The sequence below is a fragment of the Cetorhinus maximus genome, unplaced genomic scaffold (genome assembly GCF_964194155.1).
Source record: "Cetorhinus maximus unplaced genomic scaffold, sCetMax3.hap1.1 HAP1_SCAFFOLD_794, whole genome shotgun sequence".
NCBI classification, from domain to species: Eukaryota; Metazoa; Chordata; class Chondrichthyes; order Lamniformes; family Cetorhinidae; genus Cetorhinus; species Cetorhinus maximus.
The window spans coordinates 28,024-47,171 of NW_027596736.1; the positions used below are offsets into that span (position 1 = coordinate 28,024).

The following is a 19,148-nucleotide window of genomic DNA, read 5'->3' on the forward strand; positions in this document are numbered from 1 at the left end:
AAAACTTATACAATAATTGAAGAAGATTCTAGTAAGGAAAGGCAGAAATGTAATATATAGAAAAAGCTTAATATTAGGAGATGGGAATACAACTTGGAAAGATAAACTGGAAAGAATATTACTGGACAAAGAGATAGAACAGCAGTGGGAATTACTTCAAATGGAGAGCAGTGGACTTCAGGAGAAATAAATTGCATGAAAAAGATACAGCGCAGCCACTATTAAAACACATCTTCTTCTTGAGCTCTCTGCCTGCAAGCAGACTGACCCACAACATCACAATCTCCATTATGGGAAGGGTAAAGAGGCAGCTCCTGAATCTACCTCAGCTAGAGCGGGGATTGAATCCTGTGTTGTTGACAACAACCTGTTTCACACCAGCTTTCCAGCCAACTGAGTCCCCATGGAATACTAGTTGCTGTGGCTGCCTGCATTTTTACATGTATTATGGCACAGTGATGGTAAATGCTGAGCTGCTCAAATCTCAGAAACTTGAAACCCTGCCACAGCTGTTCTTGCAATTTGTATTTTTTATTTCGAGATGCGTGCCTTGAATTCAGTAGTAATAAGACAACTGAGTCTTAGAGGGTTTTTACCAAACGAAATTAAACATTTATTAATAAACAATTGTAAGCACATACATAGGACTAAAAATTACGACTATAATAACTCCTCGAATCCCTAATTAATCTAGCTCACGGTTACACCTCCGGTAAGGCAACAGTAAAACAACATAGATTTCAACAGACCCAGGTAAAGCAGGCAATACCCTGGACAGCAATATTTAAAATGGATTCTCTTAGCTTCAGTTCCTGGAGACAGCAGCTTGGTACACAGAGGCTGGAGGCTTTTCACACTTGTTAGACCTTAGAATCCTTCTTCTCACATATGACCTCATCTGTTTTATACAGGTTTCTCGCATTTTAACGTAAATCCCATTGTTCCAATATGTCTTTGCAACTTTTTCCATAATATAAATTTTCCATAGTACTCCCATTATCAGTAATCTTTGGGAAATATGAACACACTGTTTGGCTCTGTTGGTTATTACTCTGTTGGCTCAGTGTAGCATCTTACAATCTCTTTGAAATTCACGACTTTGGTTTCTCTAAAAATGCAAATGTTCTTCACACCTCACATTCTAAAACTTCAGCCATATTTATGTACTTAGCATTTCAAACCTAGTTCCCCTTCGGGTACATCAGAGCACCCAGACCAGCTGTCTATAATTCAATTCAGCGGCATCTGTAACAGCTGCTTCCATGATACAGATCACTGCCTCCTCCAGAGGGCTCAGGTGATGCAGGCATGCATGTCCTCCTCTGGTTCTGCTCTGCTCCCTGTGGTTATGGATCACATTGTCCTGTGAAAGACCAAATAGAGAATGTCAGTGAGTGTGCTGAGTGTTTGAGTGATGTGAGTATCACAATTGGAGGAGGTGGAGTTGTGTGAAGTCTGTGAGAGCTGTGTGCGAGGTTGGCAGCATTTCTGAGTGTTTGAGGTGGAGCATCCGAATGTTAGACCCAAGTCCTGACCGCCCGGGATTGCTAATGGGTGAGTGATGGGAGTGTGGTGTATGAAGCAGTGTGAGAGGTGGCTGCTGTGGTGTGTAGGGAATGTCACGTGAAGATGTGGCAAACAGTCAGGATGATACCAATCAACTACAACAGGACAGAGATAGACTAGTAGAATGGGCAGGCAAGTGGGAGATGGAATTTAATACAGAGAAGTTTAAGGTGATGCAGTTTGGAAGAAGGAATGGGGGAGGAAATCAGTTCAAAATAGTATGCAAGGTCATAGGGATGTGGGGGTTTATGTACATGGGTCTTTGAAGGTGGCAGGAGGTTTTGAGAATAATTAGCAAAACATTTGGAACTTTGGGCTTCATAGATAGAGGTATTGAGTACAAAAACAGGGAAGTTATGATGAACATTTATAAAGCCCTGGTTAGGCCACAATTAGACTATTGCTTCCAGTTTTGGTCACTATGCTTTAGGAATGAAGTGAGGGTCCCCGAGAGGGTTCAGAGGAGATTTCCCGGAATGGTTCCGGGGATAAGGGATTTCAGCTGGAAGGTTAGGTTGGAGAAGCTGGAGGTTGGAGCTGGGGTTGTTCTCCTTGCTGAGAGGGAGATTGAGAGTAGGTTTGATAGAAGTGGACAAGATTATGACAGTGTCAGATACGGTAGACAAGAAAACCTGTTCCCATCAGCAAATCGTACAAGAACTCAGGTACACAGATTTACAGATTATGGGGGCGGGGAGGGGGGGTTGTAGAGTTTGGAGGAGGGAGAAATGAAGCACATTTTATTTTTGACTCAGCAAGTGGTGATGACCTGGAAGTCACTGCCTTAGAGGTTAGTAAAAGTAGAGATAAACAATGGTTTCAAAAGGAACTTGTTTGAACACTTGGGGGAATTAAACATGCAGGGATATGGTCATCGAGCAGGTCAATGGGACTGGCTGGATTGCCCTACACAGAGCTGGCTTGGACTCTTCTGTGCTCTATGACATCATCATTCCTGACCAAAGGGAGGGAATTGAGCTTCAGGTGACCCTGCTGTCAGCTCATTGGGGTTAGACTCTGGGAACTGACCACCATAATTGCCTTCTGATGGTGTTGCTTTAGGGTCTCCGGCACAGAACACCCCCACCCCACACTTCCCCATACACTGCAGAGAAGTGGGCTCTCTCTTCCATCCAAGCCCTGGACTGTTGCCTTTAGAGCTGCATCCAAGAACTTAGGATCCCTTTCTCTTCCGTGTTGCTCCATTTCGAGTGCTTTGTTTTACAGGCAATTTTTGCAAATCGGCAGCAGCTTCCTTACAATGAGTGCAGTTCCCCTTTAAGAGGGGCAGGCTCGCTGGAACAGTAGCCATGCAAAACTGCTTTTCCCCCCTTTCAGGTATTCAGCAAGCTAACCTCACAGTGAGCTCTTGCCTGAAGGCTACACTCATGAAAATGAGTATAGAGGAAGAAGGGCAACACCTTTTACCCGTAATAAGTTCAGTGAGTGACTCACTCTATGTGTGTGTGTGTGTGTGTGTGTGATTATACAAACAGCAAACTCTCCGAGATTAGATACAGAACATTTCTACTCCAGCATCCTGATACTGACTCTGAGGAACTCCATGGAAGATAATGAAAACTCTCTTCCTGCTGATTCAATTTCTGCTCCTGACTCAGCCAAGTCCGACTGCAGGGAATGGGTTTCTCCATCCTGATAGTAAACACCGGCACATTTCCCCAATCCCTTCACAGCCAGTGTTCAGAGAGGATTCTTTTCAAACTACATTACTCTCTTGGAATTTCACAGTTTAATTGTTTGAACATCACAATATAATTGGTTGAATTGTTATTTATGAAAGACTGAAGAATTTAATGTAAACCAGTTGCACAGGTAAATTCCCTGAATGATTAGTCACTATCTGAGCGGCTGGGGGGGATGGTGGGTGTTGAGGGCTGATCCAAATAGACCAGCAAGAAAAGGGCACTGCCGAGTTGGTGGATCACAGCCGGATGAGTTACTCAGTTGGGAGACTCTGTAATTGGCCTCAGTACCCAGGAACCACAGAGGAGTAACTCCCAGTTGCTGCTCCCCATCGCTGCAACCTGCTGCAGTGTGAGAGTGCAGATTGTGTGTGAGGACAGAGTCAGCAGTTCCCTCAGTCCCTTTCCTCCACACGCACTGTCCAGTCTAACAGGTGAAGAATGAGGAATTTGGAGCGATACTGGAGGTGTCTGTGGGATCAATCCCCAGGCATGTGTCAGCTTTTCATAATGAGGGCAAGGAGTGAGAGTAAGAGGGTTTAAGACACGTTTATTTAAATTGATTAATACTGCAGCTTTCACACAGATTGGGGTGTGAGAACACAGATTGTGTAGATAAGAGAAGTGGTTAATTTATCCATTGTCACTCTGCCTCAGTTGGGAGTTGAGTGAACAAATTGTGGGTTGATGTCCCACTCCAGTAGATCCAGACCAGCACTGGGGGAGTGCTGCACTGTTGGAGGTGTCATGTTTTGGATGAAAAGTTAAACTGAGACCCTGTCTACCTGTTAATGCCAAAGATTATATCTGGTACATTATTTGAAGAGCTGGCAGTTCTCCCAGTGTCTTGGAACAACATTACACTCTCAATCAACATGACCAGAAACTCCTCACCCCGTCAAATCTCATTCACTCTTTGTGAGACTTTGCTGAAAGCTGATTGGCTGCAATGTTTCCTATAAAACAGTGTCAGTACTTCAGAAGCAATCCCCAGTCTGTGAAACTCTTTGGACTCTTCTCATGACAGGAAAGGTTCGATATAAATGTCCGATCTTTCATTTCACTCTCTCTGGTCTGAGATTGTTGGTCTGGTGGGGTCCAATCTGAGAAAAATCCCTTGGACTGCCCTTCAGGACAGAGAATGAATGTGTACAGGTCGAGGGGAGGGAGGGATGCGTGCATTTTAATTGAAAATAAAAGGGGTAAGGTTGATGTGTGACCTGAGAGAAGATAGGGGTCTTAGGGTGTCAGCACTCTGACCATCCACAGAGCAAGCTATCTCACAAATATCAGAGGTGGGAGAAGGAGCGAAGGCTATGGAAGGGGTTTAATGGGATGAGGAAAGTGGGTCGGGAATTGGTTCATGGGGTGGGGAAGGGTTTCAAAGGGAGGATCAGTAGCTAAGGGGGCAGAGAAGGGGTTGGGAAGAGGAATGTTTTCGAATGTACGAACATATGAAGATAGGAATTCGGAGCAGGAGTGGGTCAATCAGGCCCTCGAGCCTGCTCTGCCATTTGATAAGATCATGATCGATCTGATCGCGGCCTCAACTCCACATTCCGCCTGTCCCCATAACCTTTCACTCCCTTGTTAGTCAGGAAAAAAAATCACACTGGCTGCTGCAATTTCAATAAGATGGACATTGTTGCAGATTGAAGGAGCATCTCCTTCACTCCCATTGAGGGAGCAGGAGAATTCAGCGGGAATTGCTCACTTTTCATGGCTTCCTGGGAATTGACCAAGTTTCGCTGGAAGCAGCAGCGAGACAGGGACTGGAATCCTCGGCCCTCAGATTACAAAGCTGATCCTTTCCCAGTTGGTCAGAGGCTGGGGAAAGGGCTTTACCTGGTTGGGAAGAGTTTCAGTGGGTGGGGAAGGAGATCAGGAGGAGGAGAGGAGGGTGCAGTGTTGATGGGAGGGGGGTTGGGGCTCGTTCAGTGGTGCAGGGCTGTAGACGGGTTTCAGAGGGTGCGGCCATCACATACAAAATGGGCTGAATGGCCTCTTCAGTGTTTTCTGTGACTCCTTTCTATGTTTCTATGAAAAAAGCAAAATATTGCATGTATGTATTTTCCTTCACAAACTCAGAACATCCCAAAGAGCTTTACAGACAATGAATTCCTTTGAAAGTGTAGTCACTGCTGTGGGAAATACAGAAACTACATTTCACTGATGTCAATTAAAACAGCAACTGGACTGCGTAAAGCCAGAGGGTGAGAGAGGAGGAACCCGGGGGAGAGGAAGGGGGAAACAAATGGAGGGAATGGGATCCAGGTAGGGGAAGGAGGAAAGCAAGATACAGACAGAGTGCTTTCGGGAGGGAATTCCAGAGCTTAGGGCCCAGTAGCTGAAGGCACAGCCACCAATGATGGAGTGATTAAAATCAGGGATGTCCTGACATTAGTGGAGCTCAGATTTCTCAGAGCATTGTCGAGCTGGAGGAGATTCCAGAGACAGGGAGAGTTGAGATCATGAAGGAATTTCAAAACAAGGGTGAGAATTTTATAATTGAGACCAGGATGCGGTGTAGGTTAACGTGCACAGGGGTGATGGGTGACCGCCATTTGGAGTGAACTCAGATCCAGGAAGCAGAGTTTTGGATGAGCTTCACTCCCTGGAGGGTGAAAAATGGGAGATTGGCCGGGAGCGTGTTTGAATGGTCAAATCTAGAGGTAACAAAAGCATGGACGAGGGTTTGAGCAGTGGATCAAGGTTTCAGGTACAGGTGAGTTGAGGCATAGTGACATGGGAAGGTTGTGGCATAGTGGTGTTGGTAATTATTGGTAATTAACTAGATTGGTAATCCAGAGACCTCGGGTAATGCCCTGGGGACTCTGGGTTTAAATCCCACCACGGCAGATGGTGGATATTGAATTCAGTATAAAAAAAAGTCTAATGATGACCATGAAACCATTGTCAATTGCTGTAAAAACCCATCTGGTTCACTAATTTCCTTTAGGGAAGGAAATCTGCCGTCCTTACCTGGTCTGGCCTACATGTGAGCCTCAAGGGCAATTAGAGATGGACAATAAATGCTGGCCTAGCCAGCGACACTCACATTAAAATAAAATGTGCAATGTTACAGACCTGGGAATAGGTGATCTTGGTGAAGGAACAGGTATGTGGTCAGAAGCTCATTTCAGGGTGAAGTGAGGTGCCGAGGTTATGAGAGTTTGTTTCAGTCTCAGACAGTGACCAGGGAGAGGGATAGAGACAGTGACTGGGAATGGAATTTGTAGTGTGGTCTTTGGTCTTCTGAATATTTAGTTGGGGGAATTTTCTGCTTATCCAGTACTGCATGTTGGATAAGAAGTCTGATCATTTAATGACAGTGGAGGGGTTGTGAGAGGTGATGGTGAGCTGGAGCTGGGTGTTATCAGCATACATGTGGTAACTAACACTGTGTTTTCAGATAATGTCACCCAGGGGCAGCATATTGATGAGAAATAGGAGGAGCCAAGGATAGATCCCTGGGGGATTGCAGAGGTAACAGAGCAGGAGTGGGAAGAGAAGCCATTGCAGGTGATACTCTGGAAAGATTAGAATGGGAGCAGGCGAGTGCAGCCTGACCCAGCTGATCAATCCCTCCTCATCCTTCTCAACCGTTGACATTGTTGACTTCACCATTCTCCTCCAATGCCTTTCCACTGTCAGGTCAGTGTTCACAGCAGATGAAGATGATAATGTACCTGATATTCCAGGAAAACCAATGATGATTCAAGGACTAGGGGTCAGTAAAGTTAACGAGTGTAGTGAAGACGTGAATTCTTGATCACCTGTATCTCGGGAGGCAGCACATCCACCTCAATATGTGCGGTGAGTGTGACAGGATAGGGGCATTCTGCTCAGTCAGGAACACCCAGACTAACTGTAAGAGAGAAGCTGTAACTCAAACCAAAGAATGAGGAATATCCACTCAGAGTAAACTGAGCCCCAGAGAGAGTGTACAGGGAAATCCCAGCCCTGTATGTGCTGAATGAGCTACTTTCACCAGGTGTGGTGCAGAGACACACAGGCACACAATCTCTATTCCCAGCCTGTGCTCAGTGAGGTGCTCTCACCCAGGCACTGAAACCCACACATGGAGCACAGGAAGATCCCAGTCTCTGTGCTGAGTGGTCTGACTCCAGGGGTTTGATGAATTACTGCAACCCCTCCACTGGTGAGGCTGGTGAACTGCAGCATGACATGTTTACATAGGAAGCTGCCATTGGAAACCCTGAGCAGAGATTTCCAAAGATTCACAGTGATGAAATTTCCCCTCATCTCAGTCCTAAATGATCATTATCTGAGACAGTGCTCGTGTTTTAGATTCCCCAATCAGCAGAAACAATCTCCCAGTTTTTACCGCATCAAGCCCCATTCAGAATCTTGTAAGTTTCAATGAGATCGCCTCTCATTCTTCCAAACACTAGAGAGAAAAAAAAGCCCAATTTGATCAGCGTCTCATCGTAGGACAATCACCACATCCCAGGGACCACTTTAGTGAAACTTTGCTTCGGTTTTAAAATTCACTCCCAATTCAGTTTGATTGTTTCTTCTATGTGAAACTGTCTGTAATGGGCAGGTAGGAAGACCCATTCACAACATTCTGTAACGGGACCCAGTCCAATTCAATCATTGTAAAGATAACACATCACAGATTAGAGATTGATGCCTGGTGACAGGAGCAGCCGAGGGAGTGAATCCAGAGTCCAGGCTTCTGGTGCAAGAAGTTAGAAAGTGACATTAAAGTTTCTGCACTCCAGTGGTTTAAAGTTAATGAATTAACATTTCCCAATAAGTAAACACACTGGAAAAGGAGAAGACTGACACATTCCCTTAACTGAGTGGGAGGAGGTGGAACATTAACAGGTGAGGACAAGAAATTGGACAAAGGGTCAGGGACCAATGTTTAGTTTACATCACAAACACTGAATAGAGAAACAGACATTCCGCTGGGAGAGAAACTGCATTTTGGAGAAACATGTGATTGGATTGGAAAACATTGGAAAATTGACCTACAATCGTCCAGCAAGATATTTATCATTAACTCAATATGGGAAAAGATGGTGCAGCTTTTTCAGGGAGATTGTGGGTGGCTCTTAAAAGAGCCGTTGTGTTGTGAATGTGTTTTTCAGTCCATTGTGGGGTTTTACTTGGAGCTGGTGTACTTGGTCACCGCCTTTGTCCCTTCCGACACGGCGTGCTTGGCCAGTTCCCCGGGCAGCAGCAGGCGCACGGCGGTCTGGATCTCCCGGGAGCTGATGGTGCTGCGCTTGTTGTAATGGGCCAGGCGGGAAGCCTCACCTGCGATGCGCTCGAAAATATCGTTCACGAACGAGTTCATGATGCTCATGGCCTTGGAGGAGATGCCGGTGTCGGGGTGAACCTGCTTCATCACTTTGTAGATGTAGATGAAGTAACTCTCCTTCCCCAAATTTTCCTGAATATTCCTGTCCTTTACTCAGAGGTTTCTTTCGCCCTTTCTTGGTAGCTGTTTCCTTCTTCTCTTCTCTTTTTGCCTCCAGAAATAAACTTTATTCATAAAAGGTGTAGGAGTACATTGCAAACCATTTCAACTTGAAAATTACTGCAAGTGCAACAAAGTTCAACGTGTCCCCACCCCTAGGTGCCTCTCCACAGTTGTAATTCCCCTGATGTTTATAATATATGTTACATGTCAGGAATACAGCCCAAGGGCAATTTTTTTCAAACTGAAACATTACAGAAACTGCAACATTACAGAAACTGCAACAGAATTCAACTTGCCTTCATGCAGCAAGTTCCTCTCTGAGGTGCATCAATCCAATTTCTGTTACTCTTGATATTCACAAAGTACAATCAATGTCAGGCATACAGCCCCAGGGGTGCTATAAAATTCTTCAGGCCCTCAGTGCACTATGGGTGAAAGGCATTCAGCAGTGACAATTCCCCATTGAATCTCTGTGGTGGCTGTTCCAAGCTTTAATGTGTTCCTCAGCACATAGTCTTGGATCTTGGAATGTGCCAGTCTATATCACTCAAAAGATAGGCAAGTTTTGGGCAGACCAAAGAGCTGATGATCCTCCAGCTGCAGTTGATGTTTATCTTGGTGTGTGTCCCTGGGAGCAGGCCATAAAGCACTGAGTCCTACATCACAGAGCTGCTCAGGATGAACCTCGACAAACACCACTGCATCTCTAGCCAGACCTTCTTGGAAAAGGTACATCCCAGAAGGTGCAGAACAATGGCCTCTTCTCCACTACAGCCACCGAGTGTGATGAGCAGAAGGGGAGAGACTTTGGGCTTGGAGGAAGGACATGATGGGGAGGACCTTTCTCACCACCAGCCAAGCTACATCCTAGAGGTTGTTTGAAAGTTCTGGTGATGAGGCTTTCTGCCAAAAGACTTTGATAGTTCACTGAGCAGGCTATCTGACAGAATCTACCATCGCCTTATACTGCTGTACCTGTAGATCATTACGTGGGTACCACTGCTGGATGGAGCTGTCCTCAAAGATGTTTCTCTGCATTAAATTTTCCACAAGTGATAGGTGGTGTTCCACATTAACATGGCCAGACCCATCCTCATGACACCGGGTCAGGTAGAACCTCAGCACATATTGACACTTGCTGTTTGCTTCTCGAGGGTCTATGCACAGCCTGATGCAGCCACACACAACAGGGCCATTAGGATGAGGGTGATGTTGGTCACATTTTGTCCCCATTTATCTAGAGGTTTGTATGCCATGTCCCTGTGAACATGGTCCATTTTCAACCTCCGGATAAAGCAGAAGATAGTTTGGGTGATCACCACAGTGTAGGAGTGATGAAAGGGCCAAACCTGCACCATGTACAACACCAAGAGTGTTTCATACCTGATGACCAGTTTCTTAGCAGTGATGGAGAGGGAGCGTCGCTCCCGCATGCCCAGTTTTTCTTTGACCATAGCTACTTGCTCCTTTCAGTCTCCAGTGCATGCCCAGGACCATATCCCCAGCACCTTCAGGCAGCCTGACCTGACAGTGAAGGGGACAAAGAAATGGTCAGCCTAGGTCCCCAAAGAACATGACATCACTCTTGCCACAATTTAGCTTGCCTCCCAAAGCCAGTTTGAACCAATCACCGGTCTGTACACTATCAGTGGATCCAAGCAGAAGACGATAACGTTGTCCATGTACAGGGAGGCTTTGACCTGAGTGCCTCCGCTGCCTGGGATTGTCACCCTTCTTATACCCGAATCCTTCCTGATGGACTCAGCAAAAGGTTCTATGCAAAATATGAACAGGAGAGGGGAGAGAGTGCTTCAGATTTATCAGAAAGATTTCCAATTCTCACCCATTGGCTGAAACTGCACTACTGAGGTTTATGTAGAGCAGCTGGACCCAACTGCAGATTCCCTCTCCAAACTCCATTTTGGAGGGCTGATCCATCAAGTAGGCGTGTGATATTCTACCATAGGCCTTCTCCTGGCCCAAGCTGATGAGGTAGGTCTCCAGTCGCCCCCATCTTGCAATTATTTCCCTGAGTAGTGAGAGGCTATCAGATATCTTCTTGCCATGTACAGCACAGGTCTAGTCAGGGTGGATCACCAGCCCCAGAGCCCATTGGAAATGGCCTTGGACAGAATTTTGTAGTCCACATTCAGCAGTGAAATGGATCACACATTTCTAATTTCTTCCCTTTCCCACTGTTCAGCAATTGGATTTCTATTCTGTCTCTTCAGATATTTGTCCTCTGTAGCTATGTGAATGTGGCCTGTCAGTAACTGATATTTGGATAAAACTTTTAATCTATGTGGCAGTTGATTACAACAATTAATTCATAACATTTAATCTCCAATTTATGTTTTTTTAAATCTCCATACCATGCAGCTTCAAAGGAAGTGTTTTCCTGTGTTCCTGTCAGTCTCTCCTATGTCAGTCTGTATTTTAATCTGCACCTGTCAGTCTCTGCTACATGAGTGTGGGTTTGACTGTGTCTCTTTCAATCTCCCAAATGTGGATGTGGCTTTTCATCTGCTATTGTCAGTTTCTGATAGGTGACGATCTGTTTTTGTTTGTATTTGCCAATCTCTGTTCAGTGAATGCAGGTTTTGTTTCCATCAATCACTGATGTGTGTGTGTGGGTTTTACTCCTTGTCTGTCAGTAGGTAATTTTGTATTTTATTCTGTACTGTTGGTATTTGGTATGGAAAGTGTTTTTTTTACTCCATATTTCTCGGTCTGTGGTATGATGTGCAATTTGTCTGTACATGCTCATTTCTGATATGTGAAGGTTTTTTTTACCCTGTGCATATCAATATTTGGCATAATTGGGTGTTTTTTTTTTGCAGCTTCTAGTTTCTTATTTTGAGTGTGACTTTCTGTGTTTCTGGCAGTGTCAGGTATGTGTGAATGAGTGTTTTTTTAAAACTCCCTGTGTCTATAAGTTTCTCATATGTGAATGTGACTTTGACAATCTACCTGTCAGGTTTGGTAGGTGTGAGTGTTTTGCACAATGCAGCTGTCAGTTTGTGTTGAGCCAGTGATGGTCTTACATCATCCCTGTTAATTTCTAGCATATGTGTAAGTGTTTTATTTTGGACAAGTTGGTTGCTTGCCAGTGAGTTTAGTTTCACATTGTGTCTTTCTGTAGTTTGAGAGTGTGGGCTTTATTCTGTATCTCTTGTTTTGTTTTGAGATGAGTGGGCATTTTATGGTATTATAATATCCATTTCTGGAATGTCAATGTGCCTTTTATACTGAATTGGTCAGTGGCTGATGTGTGAGCATGCCCTTTACCTGCCATTTTCTGTTATGAGTGTGGGTTTTAGTCTGCCTATCATTTTCTGTCATGTAATTGTGGGATATACACTATTCTTATTAACTTCTCTCATGCAATTGTCACATTTAATCTTATTTTTTAAGAACATAATAAATAGGACCAGGAGTAGGTCATTCGGCCCCTGGAATATGCTCCACTATTCAATAAGACCATGGCTGATATAACTGTGGCCTTTGCTGCCTGGCCCCCAAAGCCTCAACTCCCTCGTCGATCAGAAATCAGTCCAACACAGCTTTGAATTTATTCAAAGGCCCAGCCTCCACTGCTCTCCGGGGATGAGAATTCCAAAGTCTAACCATCCTTTGGGAAAAAAAATCCTTCTCATTGCAGTCTAAAATGGGAGACACTTTATTTTTAAGCTGTGGACCATAGTTCTAGACTCCTCATGAGGGGGAACGTCCTCCCAGAATCTTCCCCGTCAAGTCCCCTCAGAAACTTATATTTCTAAATAAGATCACCTCCCATTCTTCTCAACTCCGCTGAGTATTGGCCTAAATCGAGCAACCTTTCCTCATTCGACCAATTTGTTTCATCTATGTCAATGTTGGTTTTACTCTGATTCCCTCACTGTCCGATATGTGATTGTGGGCTTTGTCCTGTAACTTTTGGTTCCTGCTAAGTGTCTGGATTTTAATCTCTATCTGTTAGACTCTGCTATGGTCGTATGCATTTCCTGATTTATTATATATAACTCTATAACAGTCAGTAAGTGGTATGACTGTGTGGATTTATATTAAATATGTGATTTCCGGCCATGTTAGTGTTGTTTTCACTCTGTACAAGTCAGTATTTTGGAAGACTGGGTTATATACTGCACCTGTCAAACTTTTAAGTGGGGCAATGTGCTTTAGTCTGTTTCTGTCAATCTCTTTTATGCAAGTACCTTATTTTATATCCACCTGTCCGTTTCTGAAAAATGGGTGTAATCTGTATTCTGTCCTGCCCAGTTTCTGGTTCAGTGAGAATTAGTTTGCTCTCTCTCCAACTGTTTCTGCTATGAGAATCTGGGCTTTATTGTGCAAGTCACTTACTGATGTGTGATTGTGGATTTTAACTGTTTCAGTTTTGGACATGTGAACTTAATTATTTGTGCCTATTTTTGTTACATGAGTGTGTATTTTATTTTGTTCCTGTCGTTTTTTGCTGTAGTGAATGCTGGTTTTGCTTTGGGTCTGTCAATTTCTTAAACATGTATCTGGGTTTTCCTTTGTACTTGGACATTTCCAGTGTGGAAGAAAAGGCCTTACTCTTTATATGTAAATTTCTGACAAGTGAATATAGGATTGCTGTGAACCTCAGTGTCTAATTTGTTATTTTTGGCTTTAATCTTTACCTGGCAGTTTCCAGTCTGTGAATCAGGATCTTCTTCAGCACCTGTCAGTTACAGCTACGTGAGTGTCTATTTTTTCTCTGTACAAGTTAGTCTCTGGTATGGAAGAAAGGTTTTTCTCCTGTACCTTTTAAATTCTGGCAAGTGAATGTGTGGTCACTCTGTGCCTATCAATTTGTTAGATGTTATTTTAGATTTAACTCTGCAATTGTGTGTGTCTGATATGAGAATGTTGATCTAATTCTGTACCTGTCAGTTACTGTAACAGAATATGTTTTTATTCAGTACCTCTTCATTTTGTTTAATGAGATGTAGGTTTTACTGTGAATCTTTTAACCTGTAGAATGTAGATGTTGCTATGATTCGGTGTCTGTGTCTGATTGGTGAACATTTGTATTCATTTCCCTGTCTGTTCAAACCTGTGAACGTTGATTTTATTATGGACTTCTTTATAATTGAAATGTGACTGTGGGTTTTGTGCTTTGCCTGCACGTCTATGATAAGCGAGTGTGGCTTTTTCCCTGCAATGGGATATCTCACTCGAGTGTGACCATCTTTTTTTTGTGCTTGTTAGTTTATGGTAAATGATTGAAAGGTTTAATCTTACTCTGCAAAACAACTACTACAGCTTGAGGAACAGGTCAAAGCAGGTCCACAGTGAGTAACTGACCTTTGCACTCCTTAAAGCCTATTCTGCAACTTATAACCTACTAGTCAGAAGTGTGATTAAATACTTTCCACTACTGAGTGCACTCCCAACAACACTCATGCAGATCAATAATATTCTGGATAAAGTATCTGAATGACACACAATTCATGAGTCTATTCCCTCCCCCACTCTCACACAGTTTTAACCACCTATGAGATCTGCTGCAGCAACTCAAAAAGACTACTTCAACAGCATCCTTCTAACCCGCAACCTGTTATACCTAGAAGAACATGGACAGAAGGTGCCTGGAACCACACCACCTGCAAAGTCACCCCCAATTCAAACACCATCCTGACTTGACAATATGTCACCATTCAGTCATCATCACTGGGTCAAAATCCTGGAACTTGCTACCTAACAACAAATTTGCCACACCTATGGATGACAGACAGAAGGCAGTCCACCACCGCCTTCAAAATGACAATTAGGGAGGGTCAAAACTCCTGGACTTTCTAGTGAAACAAACATCCAAAGAAGAAATCAAATAATATTAGTAATTGCTCTATGTGTGAAATACATTTGTTCAGTATCTGCTCATCACTGGTTCAGTCTGTGAGTATGTAAATCATTTTGTATCTGCCAGTCACTGCAAGTGAATGGTTGTGGGATTCATTATGTATTCATCATTCTCTGCTTCACTATGAGAGTTTTAGACTAATTCATTAGCTGATAATTGTCTGTCTTTATCATATTCTGGTAATGAACGTGCTTGTTGGAATAATTCTATATCTGACTGTTTCTGGTCCTAAATGCAATTCTGGGATTCATGCTGTAACTTCCAGTTCTGTGAACTGTACACGAGTGAGATTTGTTCAATATCTGTCACTGTTTTTTTGTGAGATGGTGGAATTCATTCTCTATCTGCAAATCTAGTAGCATGTGAGAGCATAGGGTTCACTCTGCATCTGTCAATCTCTGGACTGAGTGTGTGTGAGAGATTTATTGTGTGTCTGTCAGTCTCTGCTTACATATGCAAGTGCTGATGTCAATCTGTACCTCCCAGTCTCTGCTCTGCTCTGTGAGTGTGGTCACATTCACTGTCTGCCACTGTTCTGTGTGACGAAGGGATTCATTCTGTGATCATAAGCCCTTGGGACTCAGCAAGTGTGAGAGTTAATCTGCATCTCTCCATTTCTCATCCATTATTAGGTTAATTCTGTAATTGTCATCCATTGGGGCTGTGTCATTATGGCCTTAATTCTCCATCTGTTAGTCTCTGATTTGGGATGAGAGTGTGGGATATATTCTGTATCTGACAGACTCTGGTCATGTGTGTCAGTGTGGGATATTTTCTCTTTCTGCCATTCTCTGGTACTGAATGGGACAGTTAATTTAGTTCTGCATCTGTCAGTCTTGTGTGCTTTTTGCGAAAGAGTTTTTAATAATGTATCTGTCTATGCTACTGTGTGTGAACATGGGATGAATTATGTACCCATCAGTCTGTGGAACTGAATGTGATTTTGTGATCCATTCCATCTGTCAGTCCCCAGATTTACAACTGAATGTGGAGCTCATTCTGAAGCTGCCAGTATCTGGAAGGGAGTGAGAGTTTGATGTTAGTTCTGCTGCCATCAGTCTTTGAATAATTATATGTGTACCTGATTCATTGTGTATGTATCAATCTCTGGTATTGTATTCAAATGCTGTTTTCTGCCTGTATCTGTCAGTTGTGGTACTTTGTACGAGTGCAGGATGAGCTACATAAATGCAATTCTTTGATCCTGTGATTGCTCTATTCAGTTTGCTTCACGTTTTCTGCTGTGAAATGAAAACTGTGTTTTATTCTTTGCTTTCTTTCCGTTTCCTGTGGAGTGTAATACTGTTGCATTCAACCTGCTTCTGTCAGTCTTTTGTGTTGCATGTGAATGCCTTATTCCTTCTGTATCAGTCATCTCCTACAGAACTCCAGAAGCTTGACATAACCCAGGACAAAGCAGCCTGCTTGATTGGTGCCACATCCACAAACATTAACTCCCTCCACCACCGACACACAGTAGTAGCAGTGTATATCATCTACAAGATGAGCTGTAGGAACTCACCAAGCCTCCTTAGACAGCACCTTCCAAACCTGTATTCTATATTTTTCAATCTTAACTGCTCAATGTGAATTAGTTATTGTTGGCCATCGGTCTCAGGTACAATAAGTGAGTCTGGACTTTGTGATACCTTTGTCAGTTCCTGGTACTGTATATGACAGTGGACTATATTCAGCTTCTTTCTGTCGGTGACAGTGTATATGAAAGTAGCTTTAATTTTGTATTTGTCAATCTGCAGATTGGATGTGTGCTTGGAATTATTGTTTAAATGTCTGTTTCTAGGTGGGTGAGTGAGTTTTGGATTTATTCTCTATCTATGCATCTCTGGTGTTGAATGTAACTGGGATTTCATAAATTATGGTATCAATATTTGTTTACCATTTGATTTCTTGTAAAATATTTAGTCAATGTTTTCTTTCACAGCCATAGGTTACATTCAGTAGTTTTGTATGGGATATGTAGTGCTGTTCAATTTGTATCTCTGTGAAAACAAATTGAAATGATAACATATACATCGATCTGATACATGGCCTGGTGTGTAATTCGTGCAGTTTTTAAAAGGAAATTGATACTTTTACTTGATGTTCTCATCTAACACTTCGTGAGATTTTGGAACTGGTATTTAATCTGTAGCCCAGTCTATACTCTGGGATACTTAACAGCAATCCATTCTGTATCTCACAAAAGGGTAAATGTTGACTGATGGAGTTAATAATTGGCATTTAATTTGTGGACAAGGTGACACTGTGTACTTAAAAATAATATTGGGTTTGCTTTTGCCCTGGGATTGATGTATCTAGTTCTCAGTTGTACTAGGTTGGAGTGCAATGGAAACAACTTCTCCCACTAATGCTCTGTTTGAATGTTTTATTGAAAGGGCACCTCTCAACCTTTGGACCTATGTGGGTCTCTATACTGTTTCATTTTGGCCTAAAGGCCTGGCAGTATCTCTGTGCTTTGTGAGTGATATTGTACTTACTGTGAGTTGGAACCATCAGGCTGCACTTTTCCTTGTTTCGAGGAATCATCTGGTTCCTTCAATTCTTTCCGTGCACACAGGAAATATAACTCCTTCACCTGAAGAATAGGTGAAGTAGAAGGTACAAAAGTGATCAATGTATTTTTTTCAAGTAATAATTATTATGAAGAATCAACAGAGCAAAACCAGCAGCACACACAGTACTGGAACAATCAGTTTCTACTCATCTGTTATTTTAAGTAGATTTGTAACAAGTTTTTGACCTGCAGAGACAACCTGTCCTGTGCACTGCTCCTTGAATTAGGCTATCTGATGGAGAAATGACCTTTGCAAGGGTCAAATTTCTCTTTACATCTCCCTTTGAACTAACTGTACATCCGGAAACAAGCAGATACTGTTTAAAATGTCTCTTTCACACTTCTCACCTGGTGCCTGAAATTGATCTTCTTTGTGTAACTGGAAACATTGTTACTGTGCGGCTATTTCCCCCGCCATTCTCTGTCCAATAACAAGGGACAGTGGGAGCCGGAACTAAGCCAGGAAGCTTCACTCGGGTTTGGGGAGAGAAAGCAGCAATGATCTTCAATGGCGAGTTCTTCTCACTCTGTCCAGACACTGCTCGAGAATGGCCTCTCCCTTCCCCCCGCTCACTCCATGTTCCGGGAGCAGCTCGTGTTCCAGGGAGCCCATTAAAAACAGCCGCCGCCTCCGCCTCAGCTGCCCGGACACTCAATGCCAATCTCTGAGCATATCTGCGGACGCGGCTCCAAACCGATGCGCTGCTTTAAGCAGATGCTGTTTGTTCACTTCCCTCTGGGGCGGTGATGTCTCCGATCGCTGCTGAATTAAACCCTATTCCGCTCACTGAGTGAATGACGCTCTCGGCCATTGTTGGTGGAGTAGTTGCGCATGCGCTGTTATCCTCGTGGTGACGACACTGGGGACGGGGTTAAACAGCGCATGCGCAGATCTCCGCAGCAATTCAGCCGCTAAAATCAGTGGGAATTTTCCCCATTTCACTCTCATCACAGAGAGAACAAAATCTCCGAACCTGTGTCGGCGCGGGGGGCAAGGGGCGTTGGGCGCGAGTGGACGTGTAGCAGAAGCGGGGACCATTCGCGTTTGAAGCTCTGTTTGTCCCATTTCGATATTCAATTTGCGTCCATCCCCTGCAGATTGTTTGTTATGAAACTGTCTCTCATCCCGTTAAATTTAGACTTTCTACAATCTCGGATATTAGTATTTCTTTAGTTTTCACATTTTTGAAAGTTGTAATTGAATTGTATTCCATTATGCTCACTCGTAATAAAATCATTGATCATAGAGTCAATTACTCAATACTAACTGGATTATGGCCGTCTCCCCCTACCTCCCTCTGGACCATGACCCCACCACCGAACATCAAGCCATTGTTTCCAGGACTGTCACTGACCTCACCTCCTCTGGAGATCTTCCCTCCACAGCTTCTAACCTCAGTCTCCCAACCTCGGACGGCCCGCTTCTACCTCCTACCCAAAATCCACAAACAGGACTGTCCCGGTAGACCGATCTCGTCAGCATGTTCTTGCCCCACGGAACTCATTTCTTCTTATCTTGACTCTGTTCTCCCTCCCCTTGTACAGTCTCTTCCCACCTACATCCACGATTCATCTGGTGCCCTATATCAAATCAACAATTTGTAGTTCCCTGGCCCCAACTGCATCCTCTTCACCATGGATGTCCAATCCCTATCAACTTCCATCCCCCACCAGGATGGTTTAAGGGCTCTCCGCTTCTTCCTTGAACAGAGGCCTGAACAATCCCCAACCACCACCACCCACCTCCGACTGGCTGAACTTGTTCTCTCACTGGACAATTCTTCCTTGAACTTGACTCACTTCCTCTAAATAAAAGGTGTGGTTATGGGTACCCGCATGGGCCCCAGTTATGCCTGTCTCTTTATGAGGTATATGAAACATTCCTTGTTCCAGTCCTACTCAGGCCCCCTCCCACAACTCTTTCTCTGGTACATCGATGACTGTGTCGGTGTCACTTCATGC

At 43.7% G+C, this 19,148-nt stretch overlaps 1 long non-coding RNA gene across 1 annotated transcript; it reads right to left on the reverse strand.

The window, feature by feature from the left end:
• Positions 1-588: 588 nt before the first annotated feature.
• On the reverse strand, positions 589-17,998 carry LOC144674752 (uncharacterized). Its single transcript, XR_013574613.1, has 3 exons — positions 17,535-17,998; positions 17,110-17,207; positions 589-1,363 (listed from the first exon to the last, which is right to left on the reverse strand). It is a non-coding gene; the product is annotated as an uncharacterized LOC144674752 (long non-coding RNA).
• Between the last annotated feature and the right edge of the window lie 1,150 nt (positions 17,999-19,148).